General features: G+C 42.6%; 1 long non-coding RNA gene across 1 annotated transcript; it reads right to left on the bottom strand.

The window, feature by feature from the left end:
- Window positions 1-14,491: 14,491 nt before the first annotated feature.
- Window positions 14,492-17,739, bottom strand: LOC144327301 (uncharacterized). Its single transcript, XR_013392354.1, has 2 exons — window positions 15,932-17,739; window positions 14,492-15,680 (listed from the first exon to the last, which is right to left on the bottom strand). It is a non-coding gene; the product is annotated as an uncharacterized LOC144327301 (long non-coding RNA).
- Window positions 17,740-18,419: the final 680 nt, after the last annotated feature.

Here is an 18,419-nt window from a genome sequence, read left to right as displayed (position 1 = left end):
GTCGTAAGGCAGGCTCTTTCTCTTCATTTTAAAGCAAGCTTGAAAGATGCCCTGAAGGAGCTCAAGCTGCACATACTTGTTGATAAAGGGCTCTAGGTAGGTATGTTGCTGACATCATTTCCTGTTATCACCATCTGGGGGTTCGCAATAGCACAAAGCTTTTGCCATGGCAACTGCCTTGCGATATGATGAACCTTTGTCTCGTGATGTAGGAAATTGTTGTCAACTGATTTTTTGTTTTGTTTTGTTCTGATGTTATAAGGAGGTGGCATGCATCAGATGGTAGAAGACTCTCGTATAGCAAAATAGATGAGGGGGAAAATCTAGGACAGAATAAATATGACTCCCAAGCTGTCCTGAAATCATACTGAATGCTGGACGGGGGTATAAATAATAAATTATTATTATTATTATTATTATTATTATTATTATTATTATTATTACTGTGTGTTGCTTGTATCATGAAGTACAGCATTATTCTAGAGCTCAAGCAACAGGTAAACTTGTGTCTAGAAACCCCAAAAGGGCATGTGGATCAGAATTAGATTTGATTCAGAATGTTATGGAACAGGGCTTTGAGCCTTCAGGCTCCATCCTGATTGGAAGGGGCTGAAATGCCCCGATATTTTCCCCCAAAGAGGATTTTCCCACCAGATTTCTGTAAGTTCTTCTCAATGGGTGTCTTCTTCTTTGGCGATTACTCGTAGCCGAGTAAGATTGTCTTCCATAAACACGGTTTTAACAGTGAGTCCATAAGTGACTGTGGAGGCCAATTCTGGAAGCTTCACAAGGCCGTTTTCAATAGCGAAGCCTACCCCATGTATTCGAAGTTCTTGTTCAGATAGACCTTTCCAGAAGAATGTGTAGCCTCCTTTTTCTTCCTTCAGTTGTCCCTCGCCTGCTCTTCAAGTCTCTTGAAGCGCTGCAATATCGATGTTAAAACGTCGCAGCTCTCTTGCAATGGGTGTATCACATTTCCAGTCAGTGTGGTATTTTCCACACAGGACTTCCTTACCGGTGTCCAGTTTGTTGCTGCTTATTAAATAGAATTTTCCCTACACCCAATAATTCAATTTAACTCCCCCACCCCTCCACACAAAAAATAAGAGAATCAATTATGGTGCTGATATATACAACTGCAAGTTCAGAGCACTATGAAGCCTACAAAAAGGCCTTACGCACTAGCAGACTAACTTCCTTCACAGAAAAAGCAAATGTTGTTTTTAGGCCCATGAGAATAATTGCAAAATCCACAGTTGGGCAATACTCAGATGTCTTGGGTGTTCTCACTTCCATTTCTTTAAATGAAAATCTTAGGCATTTTTGCACTACAAAACGTGGCATAAAGAGAGAGAGAGAGAGATTTGTGCTGACATCTGAAACTCCTGTAGGACAAGGCGTGAGCACAAGCGTAAATATTGTGGCCACAAGGCCCTTGAGAGTATACATCTCATCCACCGGAACACCCAAGGTTTGTTCTTAATTTCCTTAACAGTGCTGACATATCAAATTACTTTTACTTTAAAAAGCAGGTCAATGGTTTAGTAGTGAGAGCAGCTGAGGTGAACATTAGAAGGAAGGAGGAGCAAGTTAGCACATGGTAAGCTATTGCTTATACAACAGGCTTCTCCGGAACATATCTATGTACGTCAAAGCAAATATCACTAGTTTCAGTATAACTTGCTTCTAAGGAAAGGTTTGTCACATTACCAAAAGTCCACCATTCACACCCTAAACAGACAGGTGTGTGGTGCAAGTATCAGGGAATGAGTTTTCCGGACAGTCAGTGTGCTAGATTCACTTCAGGTGATCCTGTGTAAAGGGTGATTTTTGTTCCAAGTGGATCACCCCAAATCCTATTTATTTTGTAGTCTGTGACTGTAGGCACACTTTCAACATTATCTGGGCATGAATTCACCATTACTAGGTATTTATTATTTTTATCTTGAAACGAGCTCATACTGCTGAAGTTTTGCCAGGGCTCCAAAACAATTTTTATTGCATAACCTGAGTTTTACCCATATATGAATAAATCCCACCCGAAAATAGCAACAGTCTGGAACAACAACAACAACAATTTTATTATTTATACCCTGCCCATCTGGCTGGGTTTCCCCTGCCACTCTGGGAAGCTTACAACATATCTAAAAACATAATAAAAACACCAATCCTTAAAAATGTCCCTAAACGGGGCTGCCTTCAGATGTCTTCTAAAATCTGGTAGTTGTTTATTTCCTTGACATCTGAAGAGAGGGTGTTTCACAGGGAGGGCGCCACTACTGAGAAGGCCCTTTGCCTGGAGCAGCCATTACTTTCAAGTAAAGATTAGTTGCTTGTGCATTAAAAATGAGGTTCTTGTGGATAGTAGATAGCAATTTAATAACTCCAAAACTGGGGCAGTGGGTTTTTCTTTTGAGCTACTTTGTTTCCAGAGCATTAATCAGCAGTACTCCCATCAAACAGTGGTCATGATACAACTTTGCAGTTTCTGGTCTTCTGTTATCTTGATAGCTATATGGAGCTTTGTGCTTAATATAGTTCAGGGGTCAGCAAACTTTTTCAGCAGGGGGCCGGTCCACTGTCCCTCAGACCTTGTGGGGGGCTGGACTATTTTTTTTTTTTTAAGAACGAATTCCTATGCCCCACAAATAACCCAGAGCTGCATTTTAAATAAAAGCACACATTCGACTCATGTAAAAACACGCCGATTCCCAGCTGGATTTAGAAGGCGATTGGGCCAGATCCGGCCCCAGGCCTTAGTTTGCCTACCCATGATATAGTTGTTCCCCATAACGCACAAGTTGTGTGCTTCAGGTTTGCATTCAAAGAGATGCACACTTTTTCCTCCTTACACCAATTTGTTAACTTACATTTAGCCACTCTTTTTCCTTTTTTAAATCTCTTCCTACACTTCCACAGACATGCCCCAATTTTTAATCGTGTAAAATGTTTGCGGGCACATTCTATGCAAGGGGAGCTACACCTTCCAAGAAAGAGAATGAAGACGCACATGCACAGATTGCACAAAGGTTCAAGGCCATTACTGTTGGGAGAAGGGTGGTTTAATTGTGGCAGTGCTATACCAAATCCCATGTGGACAGCAAAATGAGGGCAGGTTTCGCCCAAGACAGAAAGATCTCACCTGGCACAGAAAGGTGAAAAATATACCTTGTCAGCAAGAAGTGCCCTTCAGCATGCGTACGTCTAGAACTTAACACACCCAAGGTACGCATAGACCTGCTGAATGACACACACCCAAGAGCGTCAAACACAGCTTATTAACTTATTTAATGGAGCCCATAACTTTTGAAAATAGAAGACATTAACAGGCTATTAATTCATGCGAGCAAATGGTCATAAAATAAAAAGAGACTATAAATATAAAAGCCTGTCATTAAATGCAAATGAACTCATAAATAATAAAAGACAGAGATACTGGTGAAACCTGAGCTCAGGTCAAGAGCCAACGGAGATTAGGTTTCTCTTTTCTTTAGATACCTAGTTTCACTTCACAGTCCATGCAGTACCTATACTTGAATGACATAAGGATGAAAAAAGAGCTTCGCTAGATCAGCCCAACAATCTGTCTAGCGCAGTCTCCTGTATATAACAGTGGGAGCCCAATTCCCCTGGGAAATTTCACAAGCAGAGCGTGAATAACAGTTGCATGAGCTAATTTGCTAGATGTGACTGCAATCCAGCGAGGCATCCATATGTATGCGCAGGTAGGGCCTTCCCCGTTGCCTGCTATGGAAATGAAAAATATCCGAGGACTCAAAAAGCTTTGGATGGCATAACTGCCCCTACTATCTCCATTATATGTGCAGTCACTGATTTCCACCACCACCTCCAAGAGCATTCCAAATTGGAAGTGGTTATGATGTTTCCCGATCACTTCCACTCATTATTGACTTGTGAAGGATCAGAGACATGCAAGATCATCCACATCACCTGTTGCTATAAATTATTTAGACGACAACTGGATTCATTCCATTGGCAGAAATCTTGCACTCTTCTCCTTCACTGGTTAAATGGGCAGAGCATCCTCAAATGATTGGCTGGCGCTGTTCAGAAAATTGCTGTCATATATCCATGAGCTGAACCAAGCTTAGCATACTTAAGGGCCAGTTCCTAACATCTCAAATGTGGAAATAACTGCACAAGAGATAGATCTCTGGGTTTATGCATCTCCAGCGTACGTCTGACATAATATGATATGACAGGTGGACCCCAGGTATTATCTGAAGGCAAAGGAGCCTATCACTTTGCTAAAAGTTAAGCAGGTTTGAGCTTGGTCAGTGCTTGGATGAGAGACCTCCTGGGACAGGATCCAGTCCCATGGCAGAAGAAAGAAAATAAATAAATGTACAATATTTAGAATACCTGTAATGTTGCCATCCTCTTTTGAGAGGGAAGCATTGCTAAAGAGGTCTAGTCATTTGTACAAGCTTAGCCAGGCAAATTTGTTAGAAGTGAGGGGTTTGGCCATAGAAGATCCTTCCTTTGGGAAGGGAGCAGGCTTCCTGCAGACTACCGTGCTCCCTGGCTGGAGGTGATGACATCAAGGTGGCTGTGGTTAAATAAATGATCCAGATAAAAAGCCACTGTAGCCACACCCCTATCCTACAGAATGAAGTTTTTAAAGAATTTCTCCTCTTCTTGGCAATATTGCTAAAAATGCTGCTCCATTTTTGTGGCCTGTGAAACTGAGCTGCAAAAGTGGGGCGGCATCTTTGACTCAACACTAACTAGTTGGAACATTTCCACATTAAGGACATGGGAACATAGGAACAGGGAGGAACAGGGCCTTTTCGGAGATGGCCCCAGCACTGTGGATACGCCTCCTTTAGGAACTGGAACCGTATACTGCACTCCTGATTTTAGATGGCCATAGTCATTTAGGAGAGCCTTCAGGCACTGAATAATTTCAAGGGAGCGCAGGTAATGCTGGATGGTTTTATTGCTTCTGTTGTGTGTCATTTGAGGCTTTATAAGGGCTTGTTTTTAGTATTGTTCCTCATTCTTTTAATACATCTTGAGACACTAGGAAAAACAGGGTAGAAATGTTTTAAACAAACAAATAAATAAATAAAAAACAAAAGGCCAACAAAAAGCCTCACAACAGCCACCTTTATTTTCTTGAACACATCATCCGCTAAAACGGAAATGCTTTGTTGTTAAGTTGCACAGCATTTTGGCACCTGGTAAAAGGAACTGAATTGGCTTTGACTGATCTCTTTGACGGAAAGAAGACCGTAAGCAAATGCAGACTAATAATATACTGGCAGGTGTGTGTGGCTGTGTCTTTTTTTTTTAAGAGTGAGGCTTAGTGAATCATCAATGTCCTAGTTTTAAACTTTTGTAATCAACTGCAAGCTCTCCAGTAATTTTGACTACAGGTGTATGACTCAACACTCCTTACTAACACACATTATGTAACTCTACACAACAAACTGTACCTTGCTAATCAGTCAGTGTGTATTCAGTGGGTGCCACTGAGATCCCCACAAGACCTTCATCTGCTGGCTACTTTACTGCCTTTAGGAGTTCCAAAGGTTGCTTAAACACTGAGGCAGATACTATAAGTAAAATTGGCATTTTCAGATGCTAGGAAAACTGGTTTAGTCATGGATTCCAGAAACTGGCTCATGATCTAATGCTGCTATCAAGTTTTCCAGTCATCTTTTATCCTAATCATCCGTTGTGTCCACTATTCATGCAGTTGTATTTCATCCATTCTTCTGAAGTTTAGCTATCTGTTTTTACAGTGTACCTACTGAATACATTTGTACACACAGATTTCTTGTTTTACTTTGTAGTTTTGTAAACTGCCTTTCAAAAAAGCCCCAAAATTCCTTACAAGGCAAGTCACCAAAAATTAACAGCAATATATGAGGCAACACAATTAAAGACACACAATAACGCTTCAGTCAATACAATAACACTGCAGCCAGCACAATAAAACCATAAACACATGAAAGAATGAAGCACCACAATAACACTGGCTGCAATTCCTCATGCAGCTGGGTTTCAACTGTGATGCCATATGTTGGCTTCTGTATAAGTGTGTGTTTCTTATCTCAGCTTTCCTGTTGCAGGCTATGCTATATTAAATTACCCCCCTGATCTCCGCTGTGCTTTTCTCCTCCTCCTCTCATTTAGTGAGATCTCTGAGGGCTTCACTACAGGTTGGAAGAGATACTCAGATACGTCACCACACTGTGCCTCTCCCTTTCCTCTTCACTGAGGTAAACTCAGTGTGTGCTGTGATATCCGTACGCACAAACACATTCTTGTGTCTCCCTGTTGGCAGCAGGGATTGCACAGCAGCACACAGTGTGAGGATGACACATCTAAAGTTTTCCTAGACGTCACTAGATGCCAGGGGTTGGGCAGAGGAGGAAGAGGAGTGGTATAGACTTGCCTCCCCATCCTGACACTTCCAGGGAGGAGGTAGAGGAAGAAAGTATAGATTTACAACAGTGGTTTGCGGGAGGTCACAACTCAGAGGGGGGAAATTGGGAAATAATGGGAGAGGAGCAGCAGGCAGAGCCAGAGCAGCAGCTGGCTGACACGTTGTCAATAGAAAGCATTCCAGACCCACCATCTCCCAGAACCTGGTGAACCTTGAAAGTAGGAGAGCAAAGAAATTCAAGACAGAGGGCACTTAAAGGTAAAGGGACCCCTGACCATTAGGTCCAGTCGTGACCGACTCTGGGGTTGTGGCGTTCATCTTGCTTTATTGGCTGAGGGAGCCGGCGTACAGCTTCCGGGTCATGTGGCCAGCGTGACTAAGCCGCTTCTGGCGAAGCAGAGCAGTGCACGGAAATGCCGTTTACTTTCCCGCCGGAGCGGTACCTATTTATCTACTTGCACTTTGACCTGCTTTCGAACTGCTAGGTTGGCAGGAGCAGGGACCGAGCAACGAGAGCTCACCCTGTCGCGGGGATTCAAACCGCCGACCTTCTGATCGGCAAGTCCCAGGGCTACCCACGTCCCTAGATGGCATTTAGCAGCACCCATATGAAGATGAATGAGGAAGTGGGAGAGAAGGAGGGGTGGAGATTCACTTGGGAGAATGCCATTATCCAAGAGGCTGGGGACTATAGCCTCTCTCTGTAAAGTTTGAAATAAAAAGGGATTGTAAGAAACTTTTCCCTGTCTTTATACTTTCCTGGGCAACTGGCCGGGAGCCACTGACAGCACCCTGACACTAGGGTGGGAGAAGGAGACAGTGAGGCTGCAGCTCTGTGCTTCTTGTAAAATCTACTCATGGCTGGTGTTACAGAGGGTTGCTGTTGGCATCACTGGGTACCTGCTGAGGCCCAAACTCCAACAAGGGGTCCATTGCTACCTGACTGAGCTCTCTTTTTTGCTGTTGCCACCTGCCCTCTCAAAGTATGAGAGGAGCGAAGTGAATGAACATTTTTAACCACTGTGAGGACAAAGTGCTGGACTATATGGGACTTTGTCCTGATCCTGCAGGCCCTTCTTAAGTTCTCATGTAGAAGCTGCCGCCACTTGCTTTGCCCTCTCCTTCGAGGCAGTGGTCCAAATTGGGCCTATAGGGAGAAGGCAGATGTATGGGGCCTTGGTAAGTACATAAGCATATATTCCAACTTTTCCAGAGCCAAAACTGGGAAGCACATCTTTAGTTGGGGGCATATATTTTCAGGCACTTGGGAGGTATACATAAATAAAGACATGCTGGATGAGGCCTTCATAGGAAGCCCACAAACAGCATTTCCCAAGTGCTCAGGTCTTGCTTTCGGGCTTCCCATAGAGCATCTAGTTGGCCACTGTGAGATCAGGATTGCCAAGGAGAATGTTCTGTCAGTGCAAGGATTTCTACTTGTGCTACAAAACATTATTTCCTTCTCTCTCCCTCCCCACCCCAATGTCTTCTGGACATGGCATGAGGCCTCTGTGGGGGCATGAGAAGGAGGTAATGTCCTGTTGCACTAGTGCTAAACTGGGCAAAGATCCCCTATCTGTTACCTTAAATGCCCCTTGCCTCTGCCTCTACTCCTCCCTTTCATGCCCTTAGTAGCAGTGCTCTCTCTCCTTGGCTTAATTAATGCTGTGCTTTGTGGATTCTCCACACAACTTACTTTATATTTCCTTATGCATGCCACTTCCGCTCTGCTTTGCTCTAAGGAAAGGAGGAGATAGAAAGTCTCACTTGCATTTGTGGGATATGGCAGGGCTGATTAGGAAACAGAGCTGCTGACCATGGTGTCAGGCATATCCCGTCCCGTCCCCCCTCTTCCAAAGAAGGGCCTGAGGCAGTCACCACTATTCCACCCTCTCCCAGTGAGGGCTATGCTCTTTTATTGTACTTCTCCAACATCCAGCTTTATTGGAAGGAAGTGGTGATTGTGGTGGGTTCACAGAAGACAATGCTGAAGCTCTGACGCACAGACAGATACACACAGACACAAATCCGGATCTAACATTGAATTCTAGAGAAACTACTACAGTGTTCTTTCTTTAGAATGAATGACAGAGAACCCAGCCTATGGTTCCTAGAAATAAGGAGCTTCCCGCAGTCCCCCACTTGAAAGAAGTTCAGTTTTACTGATCACATAGAACATACTCAAAGGTAGATAAAAGCTACAAAACAGGGGGGAAAGGGCTTGATCGTGGGCAGGAATATCATTGTAACAACAGAATTTGACAGAACAAAAAAAGCTGTCACTCCCTGCTTGCTGGCCAGTCTTTCTGGCGGACAACTTCACAGTTTGGATCACAAAAGATGGTTTCTGTGTACTGTAGGCACCTCTTTGATGTACCATAATTTGTATTAGAAAAGGGGGATCAAAAGCTTCCCAAGAAAGAAAGAAAGAAAGAAAGAAAGAAAGAAAGAAAGAAAGAAAAAGACTTCCAAAATCCATAGTTTTAAGACATGATGAAAATAGAAAATAGAAAAAAATAATGTCACAGCATTACTACATTCAAGATCAGGCATTATTTTGGAATCAAATGCAAAATGAGGGGAAAACCCATCCTCTGTTGTACGGACACACTCAAGCAATGGGCATAGTCCATAGAAACCTACCTTTGTTTAAGTCCTTAACTTTGTTTAAGTGTTTACATACTATTGGTTTCACTGCCGCTTGTCGGGATGGATGCTGGAAATTCACCAGCTCTCCAGGTGAGCTCTGAATAGTCCCTAGCTAAAAGTCCTTAGACTGAATAGTAAGGATAAATTAAGCACCCACTCCTGTTGAAACGATACACAATGATACGCGAATACAATGAAACCTAAGAGTTCCATGTGCTGACAATTGGCTGATTCACCAAATCCCAATAATGCAGCACACAGTCGTACCTTGGTTCTTGAACGCCTTGGTACTTGTACATTTTGAAATACCGTATTTTTTGCTCTATAAGACTCACTTTTTCCCTCCTAAAAAGTAAGGGGAAATGTGTGTGCGTCTTATGGAGCGAATGCAGGCTGCGCAGCTATCACAGAAGCCAGAACAGCAAGAGGGATTGCTGCTTTCACTGCGCAGCGATCCCTCTTGCTGTTCTGGCTCCTGAGATTCAGAATATTTTTTTTATTGTTTTCCTCCTCCAAAAACTAGGTGCGTCTTGTGGTCTGGTGCGTCTTATAGAGCGAAAAATACTGTAAGTGTTCCGGTTTTTGAACGTTCTTTGGAAGGCAAACATCCAACATGGCTTCCACAGCTTCGGACTGAGCACAGGAAGCTCCTGCAGCCAATCATAAGCAGCACCTTGGTTTTTGAATGATTCTGGTAATCGAATGGACTCCTGGAACGGGTTAAGTTCGACAGCCAAGGTACCACTGTATTTGAGGGCATGTAATCTCCCCTCTCCCCTGCAGCTGGAATTATGGGGAAATGTGATTCTCCTCCCCATGCCCTTCAAGCAGAAATGTTATCTTACAGAAAGCCTGGATCCTGCACAATATCTCAGTAACAATTATGTAGTCATTGCATTTTAAAAAATACGGAATATGATTCAGCCAATGTTAGGTGCTTTTAAATCCCATGGTTTTATATGGGAGGAATTTAAACAGATACTTAACTCTTCCACCAAATTTAATTGGGCTTTAAAAATGTATAACTTGGCAGCATCATGTCTACTGTCTAGGCATGGTTGGTACCAAACACATACTCATATGATACTACGGAATAGTAGCACAGATCATGATTCTTATCTTCATTATATTTATGGCCCTTGCAGCCATAGAACCTCCCTGAAATAAGTAATCACCTTCTTATTAAAGTAGACAACATTGTCAGTGTATTCAGTTCGTTGCCTAACACAGAGAACAAACCCACTTAGGAAACTGTTCTGATTCACCCATGTTAATAACGTTTAAATATTTTACAGCTTGCTGCTTTGCATGCATAAAATGAATCAGCCATCACTACAAGAGTTAATTGGTGATGCAACCTGATTCGTTTAGAAGAGAAAGAAATGTGCTACCCCAAACCATTGTTATTAGAGATCCTGTTTGTTTTTCCTGACTCCCTTGTGTGGTACCTGTTCCTGTCTTTAAACAAGGGAATCTTGAATGGCAAAACCACCAGTGAGTTTTGAGAGTCAGCAACTAGCAGCCCACGGACCAAATCAGGCCCTGTGAAGTTTGTGTCTGCCCTGCCACACCACCCCTCCAGAAATGTCTATTTCAGGCAGTACAAGAAGGAGGGAAGTATAAAACAGGAAAACATGTTACGAGGACGAGCAAGGCATCTTTTTACACAGCCCATGCCTTTTCCTTTTCCTGCTTATACATGCCTGCTTTAATCTCTCTCACGCATACATAAACTAGCGAGTGACAGAGATAACAGTAAGAGTACAGGGTGTATACTGTATAGTGTTATTCAGATGCAGACAGGGAGTGTGTAGGGCCATTGCTCAACTTCACAGATCTATGGTTGCCTATTACAGATGAGAAAGAGATACGATGCGCACTAAGGCACCGCCATATTGACACATGTGCATTGCAGCAAAATCAGCATGTGTACAATTATCACACAAGTCATGTGATGGAGGTGCTTTTTATTCAAGATTACTTTCACACCTGGGATTTCTTGTGTTGCTTAGGCAAACATCTGACTAGCGTCAATGTGGAGGAGAAAGTGAAAGAGGGGCCATTTGTAAATGAATGGGCATGTGTATAGTATAGCATGTGTATCCAGAATGCGATAGCTAGACTGGTGACTGGGAGTGGCCGCTGGGACCACATAACACCGGTCCTGAGAGATCTGCATTGGCTCCCAGTACGTTTCTGAGCACAATTCAAAGTGTTGGTGCTGACCTTTAAAGCCCTAAACGGCCTCGGTCCTGTATACCTGAAGGAGCGTCTCCACCCCCATCGTTTAGCCCGGACACTGAGATCCAGCACAGAGGGCCTTCTGGCGGTTCCCTCATTGCAAGAAGTGAAGTTACAGGAAACTTCTCGGTAGTGGCACCTGCCCTGTGGAAGGCCCTCCCATCAGATGTCAAAGAAATAAGCAGCTACCCTATTTTTAAAGGACATCTGAAGGCAGCCCTGTTTAGGGAAGTTTTTAATGTTTAATGCTGTATTGTTTTTAACACTCAATTGGGAGCTGCCCAGAGTGGCTGGGGAAACTCAGCCAGATGGGCGGGGTATAAATATATTATTATTATTATTATTATTATTATTATTATTATTATTAGCAGTGCAGCATTCATGTCTGAAGGAAGATGAGCTTTCAGCCTAATCAGTCAGCCTTGGGTGTCTCTGACGTAGAGAAGGCAGGCGTGTAGGGTATAGAAAGATTCCCTGAAAAACACTGGACTGCTGCATTAAGCTGGCTGCCAGTAAGAAAGCAGCAAATGTGGAACGTAAGATCTGCTTTTGAGAGATACTGCAAGAGAAAACCATTAGATGTGATGGCTTTCCACTCTCACAAGATGTATTATGTGAGTTTGTTGAGTCTTTCGGCTGGATGCTGACTGGCTGACTGGCTCTTTGCATCACCCACCAAATCTAGCCGGCTTCCACAGAAAGTGCAGCTCCAGCGCTGTATGTCTGTTGTGCCACTTACAATAAATCTATTTGCACACACACAGAGATTAGAACAGGAGCCAGCTTGGAGAGATCAGGGTCATTTGTTGGGTTACTAACCCTCAGAAAATACAAGGCAAGGTCAGCAATTGGAGCACAGCTTGGCTTGAGAGTTACTCACATCATTAAGTATCTCTTTGCTTCAAAGAACGTCTTTCTGATTATTCAACAGGCACAACAAACCCCAGGAGAGCACCCCAAAGAGCATTAATTTATAAAACCCAAGCAAATAAGATTTTAAAGCACAATATTGCTCCTGAAATTTGCTATGTGTGTGTGTTTTCATCACCAACATCAATATTTATTATTTATACCCCGCCCATCTGGCTGGGTTTCCCCAGCCACTCTGGGTGGCTCCCAACAGATTAAAACACCAGACACTAAAAACTTCCCTAAACAGGGCTGCCTTCAGGTGTCTTCTAAAAGTCAGATAGTTGTTTATTTCCTTGACATGTGATGGGAGGGCGTTCCACAGGGCGGGCGCCACCACCGAGAAGGCCCTCTCCCTGGTTCTCTGTAACCTCACATCTCGCAGTGAGGGAACAGCCAGAAGGCCCTCAGAGCTGGACCTCATAACTTGTAACTCAATCAACACTTGCTATCCCCTCCTCCTTTTTTTTTCAATTTTTGCTTCAGTTTTCTCCATTTAATATGAATACCATCCCTGGGTCAGTGATATATTTATGAGCACTATTTCTAGGTTCTTTAAGAGCCCCTCCAGGCTGCAGGGTTTCTTTGTTTGTTTTGCCAGTGTATTGTCAAGCATGTCATTGATGCAATAATAGTGTGATAATAGTGGATTTATACTAGACAGTGCATACATCATTCTGATTTATTAATTCGGTGGTGCTTCCTCAATATTATTGCCATCTGAACAAACACTCTACAGTGCAACAACCTCCAGGAACATTTGTGGTAAAAAAAAATCTGGAAGCTATGGGGCATGCACTTAATGGAAACAAAGCAGCACGTCTAGCCCAAAAACTTTTGCAGGCTCAAACAGTATTGACAGTGGGATCATGTGTAACGCCACAATACCATCAAGAGCACAAATAATCATTAATGTGCAATGAATGTGGAGGGGCCCCAAGGTTTTCCTAAGTGATGTAGAGAGAGAACCTCTTCATAAAATACCTAAGTTGCTAATTTATAGTGTTCTCAACATAGCCATCCTCCATTGAAAAGTGGCATGCAGATCTGATAAAATAAATTTAAAATGTCAAGGTAGACACAGCCTTCATTATTGCTGTTGTTCTTCTAGTTTTTCTGGTCATCACTGATGGCATAATACCAGGATATGGTTTATACTTAGCCCACAAAATGAATTCTGCCTTTAACTCTGCGCAATGAAGTGAGGCATGCCATGTTAAGGTTATATATGCAAGCTTAAGACACACATCTGGATGCAATACAATACAGTGCACATGAGCAAGTGCATAGTGCCTTTCCGAAACCTTTGAACAAACACAATCGGCAGCACCGCATCTGGATTAGACAGAAGTGTTTCAGAATCAATGGGAACAACTTTCAAGCGGGGTTGAGTCCCTGTTCGTCCTGATCTTGCGCTGGTTTCAGCAGGGAAATTTGCTTTGCAAACTTGTGTATTTTAATTAGGCAAACTTGAATTTTAAAACCGTTTATATGAGGAGAGATTTGTACTAAAATGCTGATGAATTTTCATGAGGACGTTGTTAAAAAAATGCAAACTGATGTGGAAATGTGGAGGAATGAACCCGAGACTGGAAAAATGAACCAAAACTGACATATTCAATTCATCCCCCACACTAAAGGAGCTCTCTAAAAGCTTCCCATGAAACATTCCGAAATCAGTACTTAGGAGAGATCCAAAAGTTCTCCAAGAAGTGGCTGACAAGCACCAGCAGACCAGTGCAAAGAAGCTTCCATGGTTGCAGATTGCTTCTGTAAAGAAATCCTAATCTCTTGCTTTCATGAGCATCAAAAGGCATAAAAAGGCTCTCACCAAATTCACCGAAAAGAAAACAGTAAATTAAAACTGAAAAGGAGAAAGAGATCCTGAGGTTTGGCTCAACTCTGTACACTGTACATGTATTAGCTTTGATGCATTATTAGAACTGAAATAACTTTCACCCGTTTCAAGGAAAAGGGTTTCTTTTTTCAGGCATGAGATCAAAGCGAAAGGGGCTAAAGGGTATTTTGGATCTCAAGCACAAGGAACTTTCAAACAAGTGAGTCATGATTGTTTATGTACCTAGAAATGTTGTGATAGAGAAAGCTCTTTTTATGGGGTGCAGTAACAACAGCGTAAATCAAGCATTAACCAGAAGTAGACAGCAAATTCTCTATATTTTTCAAAAGACCTCTACGGGAGCAGAATTTTAGGGAAGGCCCAAAGTAGTTCTGTTTTTAGTAGCATAAAGGCAGTCAGACAAGAGGCGCCACTGTATCTTTGTCCCAAAGCATAACAGTGTTTAATATAAAAGAATAACCAAAACAATACAAAGCAGCTGATCAAGCCACTTGCAGGAAAGTGGCGATGAAGTACAGTAGGTTGAAGCTCACATCTGACATTTGATTGGCTCTTCAAGTCCTTGCATAAGGAAGTAACTGGGCTAAAAAATTAACACCCATATACCGAGCTGCATGGGACCTGTCTACAAAGCAAGTCAGAGTGCAAAATTAATGTGTTCCCGTTAGACCAACAGTTCAATTTCCAACATACCCTTTGGTGACAAAACTTGCAGACCCATGAATCCATAGCGGTGTCCAGCTAAAAGTTCAGAGCCAATCAGTCTCTGACACCCAGCAGATTCTAAACACAACACTGCACGCCGAATGCCTCCACAATAAAGCAATTGCCACTTTTCTTGAAAGGCCAGATTAAGTATTAATCATTTGTAAATTATCTTTTATTTTTAAGTATGCACATGTAAAACAACCAACTAACACTGAGACCATGCAAGAGGTAAAAAATATGGATGGCAAACTCATGACACATGGAGGGTCTTTCTTAATTTGCTGAACATGAGGAAGCTTTAGATTTTCAATTTCATTTTAAAATGAAGGACACATGGGGGGGATGGCAGCTATTCCTTTGATATACAGTGGTATCTCTGGTTAAGTACTTAATTCATTCTGGAGGTCTGTTCTTAACCTGAAACTGTTCTCAACCTGAAGCACCACCTTAGCTAATGGGGTCTCCCGGTGCTGCCGTGCCGCCACCACACGATTACTGTTCTCATCCTGAAGCAAAGTTCTTAACCCGAGGTACTATTTCTGGGTTAGCGGAGTCTGTAACCTGAAGCGTATGTAACCCGAGGTACCACTGTACTGGGAGCCATTCATCATATACAGACAAAACACAGAAACAGCTATGAGAGATCACCATAATTGTCCACAGAAGCTTCCCCTCTTCTTTCTGCAATTTTGTTAACTTGGTTGCTTGATCCCATTCTATCTTCCCCTTTGTCTTCTATCATTCATTTGGTTTTAGTTTCTTTAACTCATTGGTCTCTCACTTTCCAGGTGAATTTACTTCCATCTTTAAGCCTAAAACTTTATCTACCCAGTTATCACTGTGTTTCTTTTCCTTCATTTCCCCCCCTTGCATATATTTTATTCCTGTTGTCTTGGATATCTTACTTGTTATGTACTGAAGTTCTCTCCCTGGGCCAGCAGGGGGATACCGTAGATAGTTTTCACTCAGGTCCACGTCAGTTATTTTAGGCGGGAAATCCTGGGTTGTTGTTGCTACAATGTTGACAGCCGGCTGCCTATAAAAGCAGGCCGGCTGAGCTGTTTGCTGTTCAGTTCTGTTCCAGCTTACAAAATAAAGAGCTGCTTTGGAGAAATCGCTGTGTCGTCTGCCATGTCTACCCACTATTCAACATTACTACTTTCTAATTGATTGATAAAAATATTTATGTACAGCAATGTCCTGAAAATATTTCAAAGTGATTTACAACAATAAAACAATAAAACTGCAATAAAAAATATTACAAAGTTTTTAAATTTCTTTAAAAATTGCTCTTCTCTCCGATCTGAAGTTTATTCTCTTCAGTCTAATAATATTGACCTTACTAAATTATCTAACACACAAAGAAAGTCAAACCCCTCTTCCTCTTCCTTCTCCTTTTCCTCCTTCTCTTGATAGTATTGACTATTTTCTTTATAATAATCTTTTTCTGCTATCTTCCATAGAAACAAGTTTAAAGGTAAAGGTACCCCTACCCGTACGGGCCAGTCTTGACAGACTCTAGGGTTGTGCGCTCATCTCACTCTAGAGGCCGGGGGCCAGCGCTGTCCTCAGACACTTCCGGGTCACGTGGCCAGCGTGACGAAGCTGCTCCGGCGACCGGCACCAGAGCAGCACACGGAAACGCCGTTTACCTTCCCGCTATAAAGCGGTACCTTTAAAACAAGTTTTAAAAATGCTAAAATCCCTCCAGACTGGTGCTTTATTCTGTAACATTGTGCGCTAATGGTGGATTTGTGCTGGACTGCCAACACATCTTTCTACTTCATTAGTTGTTCTGTGATGCTTCCCCAGTGTTACTACATTATTGCTTTCTGAAAGGTCACTCCTGCACTATAGTGCAACAAAAGCAAGCCAATACCTCCCACCCCCCAACCTGGAATGTTTGTGGTATTAAAAAACCCCACAGGATTTCGGCAGGAAGCTACAGTTCATTCACCAGCTGGAAATGAACCCTTGCTATGTTTAAAAGTGCAGTGAGATAATAGGTTTTGTTTTTTTCTTGAATGGGTCAGTAAATCTTTGACAAAAACAAAAGTCAAGGATGAGATGAGCTCTCGTTAGAAAAATGAGATTGCAGGAGAAAGTAAAAAAAACACACACCACACAATCCCAGGATACTCCCCTTAAGGTCATTAACTCAGGTTCATGAAGTGTGGCCACAGATTTTAAAAATACAAATTGCAAAAATACCTAGAACACACACAAGCAAAATATACGACGTGAGCACGTACCCAAAATATAATCCGAGTGCATTCACAGCCCGTGGGTTATATGTCACCCAAATCCACAACATATAAATAGGTTATAAGTGACCATGTATATTTTGGATTCAGCCGAGAGATCATAGGATGCAGCATAAATAGAGAAAGACCTGATCTGCCATGAGATGGACCCAATGCCATTGGAGATCCACTGATACACCTGCAGAAAGCTCCTGTGGTGTAGACAGAAATGTTCCGTTACTGGTGGGGGTCAGAATGGGGCAATATGGGGGTGGAGGTAGCTGAGGTCCTCCTCCGTGGGTCTTCTGCTGGTTCCCTCACTGCAAGAAGCGAAGTTACAGGGAACCAGCCAGAGGGCCTTCTCGGTGGTGGCACCCACCCTGTGGAACACCCTCCCTTCAGATGTCAAGGAGATAAAGAACTACACGACTTTTAGAAGACATCTGAAGGTGGCCCTGTACCAGTAAGTTTTTTTTGTTTGATGTTTTATTATGTTTTTATATATACTGTAAGCCACCCAGAGTGGCTGGGGAAATGCAGCCAGATGGGCGGGGTATGAATAATAAAATTAATAGTAGTAGTAGCTTTGGATCTGCAGACTCCCAAGCTCCCACATTCCCTGACATGCCCCTCCAGAAAAATATACTAGTGAGGATCTGGGAATCATCACAATGCACAGATTTTCAGGGGATCCCGGTTGTTGCCCCTCTTTTATTTGCATACAGTGGTACCTCGGATTACATACGCTTCAGGTTACATACACTTCAGGTTACAGACTCCGCTAACCCAGAAATATTACCTCAGGTTAAGAACTTTGATTCAGGATGAGAACAGAAATTGTGCTCTGGCGGCGTGGCGGCAGCAGGAGGCCCCATTAGCTAAAGTGGTGCTTCAGGTTAAGAACAGTTTCAGGTTAAGAACAGACGTCCAGAATGAATTAAGTACTTAACCTGAGGTACCACTGTATTTATATCTGACTTGTAAAGATGAGCCTTCACAAAGCGTCTGGCAGTAACTTAATGAACACAAAGCAATAATAATCTGCTTTATTTTTCTTTATTTTCACGCTGCCACAGGCAGGTATGCTGATTCGGTTTCAGATGAATAAATGCTTGCAATGGTTTTAGGAAACATATGTCCTCTTGTTGGAAATCCCCGTCCTCCAATACGGAATGCAGTTATCTTCCCTGGACACTTGGTATGTGGAAACATCTTGAGAAAGGAAGCGTGATCCCAGCTGAACTGATAAACAGCTCCCTTTACCTAATTTTTAAAATACACACACACTCACACAATCACACCGTCATCATCCCCTTCCGATAGGATTGCCAAATTTTAAGTTTCTTCCCTGATTTGTATATCCTGCAGATGTGTCTCCTTGAATTCCCCACTCTAT

The sequence above is a fragment of the Podarcis muralis genome, chromosome 3, assembly GCF_964188315.1.
Source record: "Podarcis muralis chromosome 3, rPodMur119.hap1.1, whole genome shotgun sequence".
In the NCBI taxonomy this organism is placed as follows: domain Eukaryota; kingdom Metazoa; phylum Chordata; class Lepidosauria; order Squamata; family Lacertidae; genus Podarcis; species Podarcis muralis.
The sequence above is the reverse complement of the archived record's forward strand: the minus strand, read 5'-3'. Positions and strand labels throughout refer to the sequence as shown.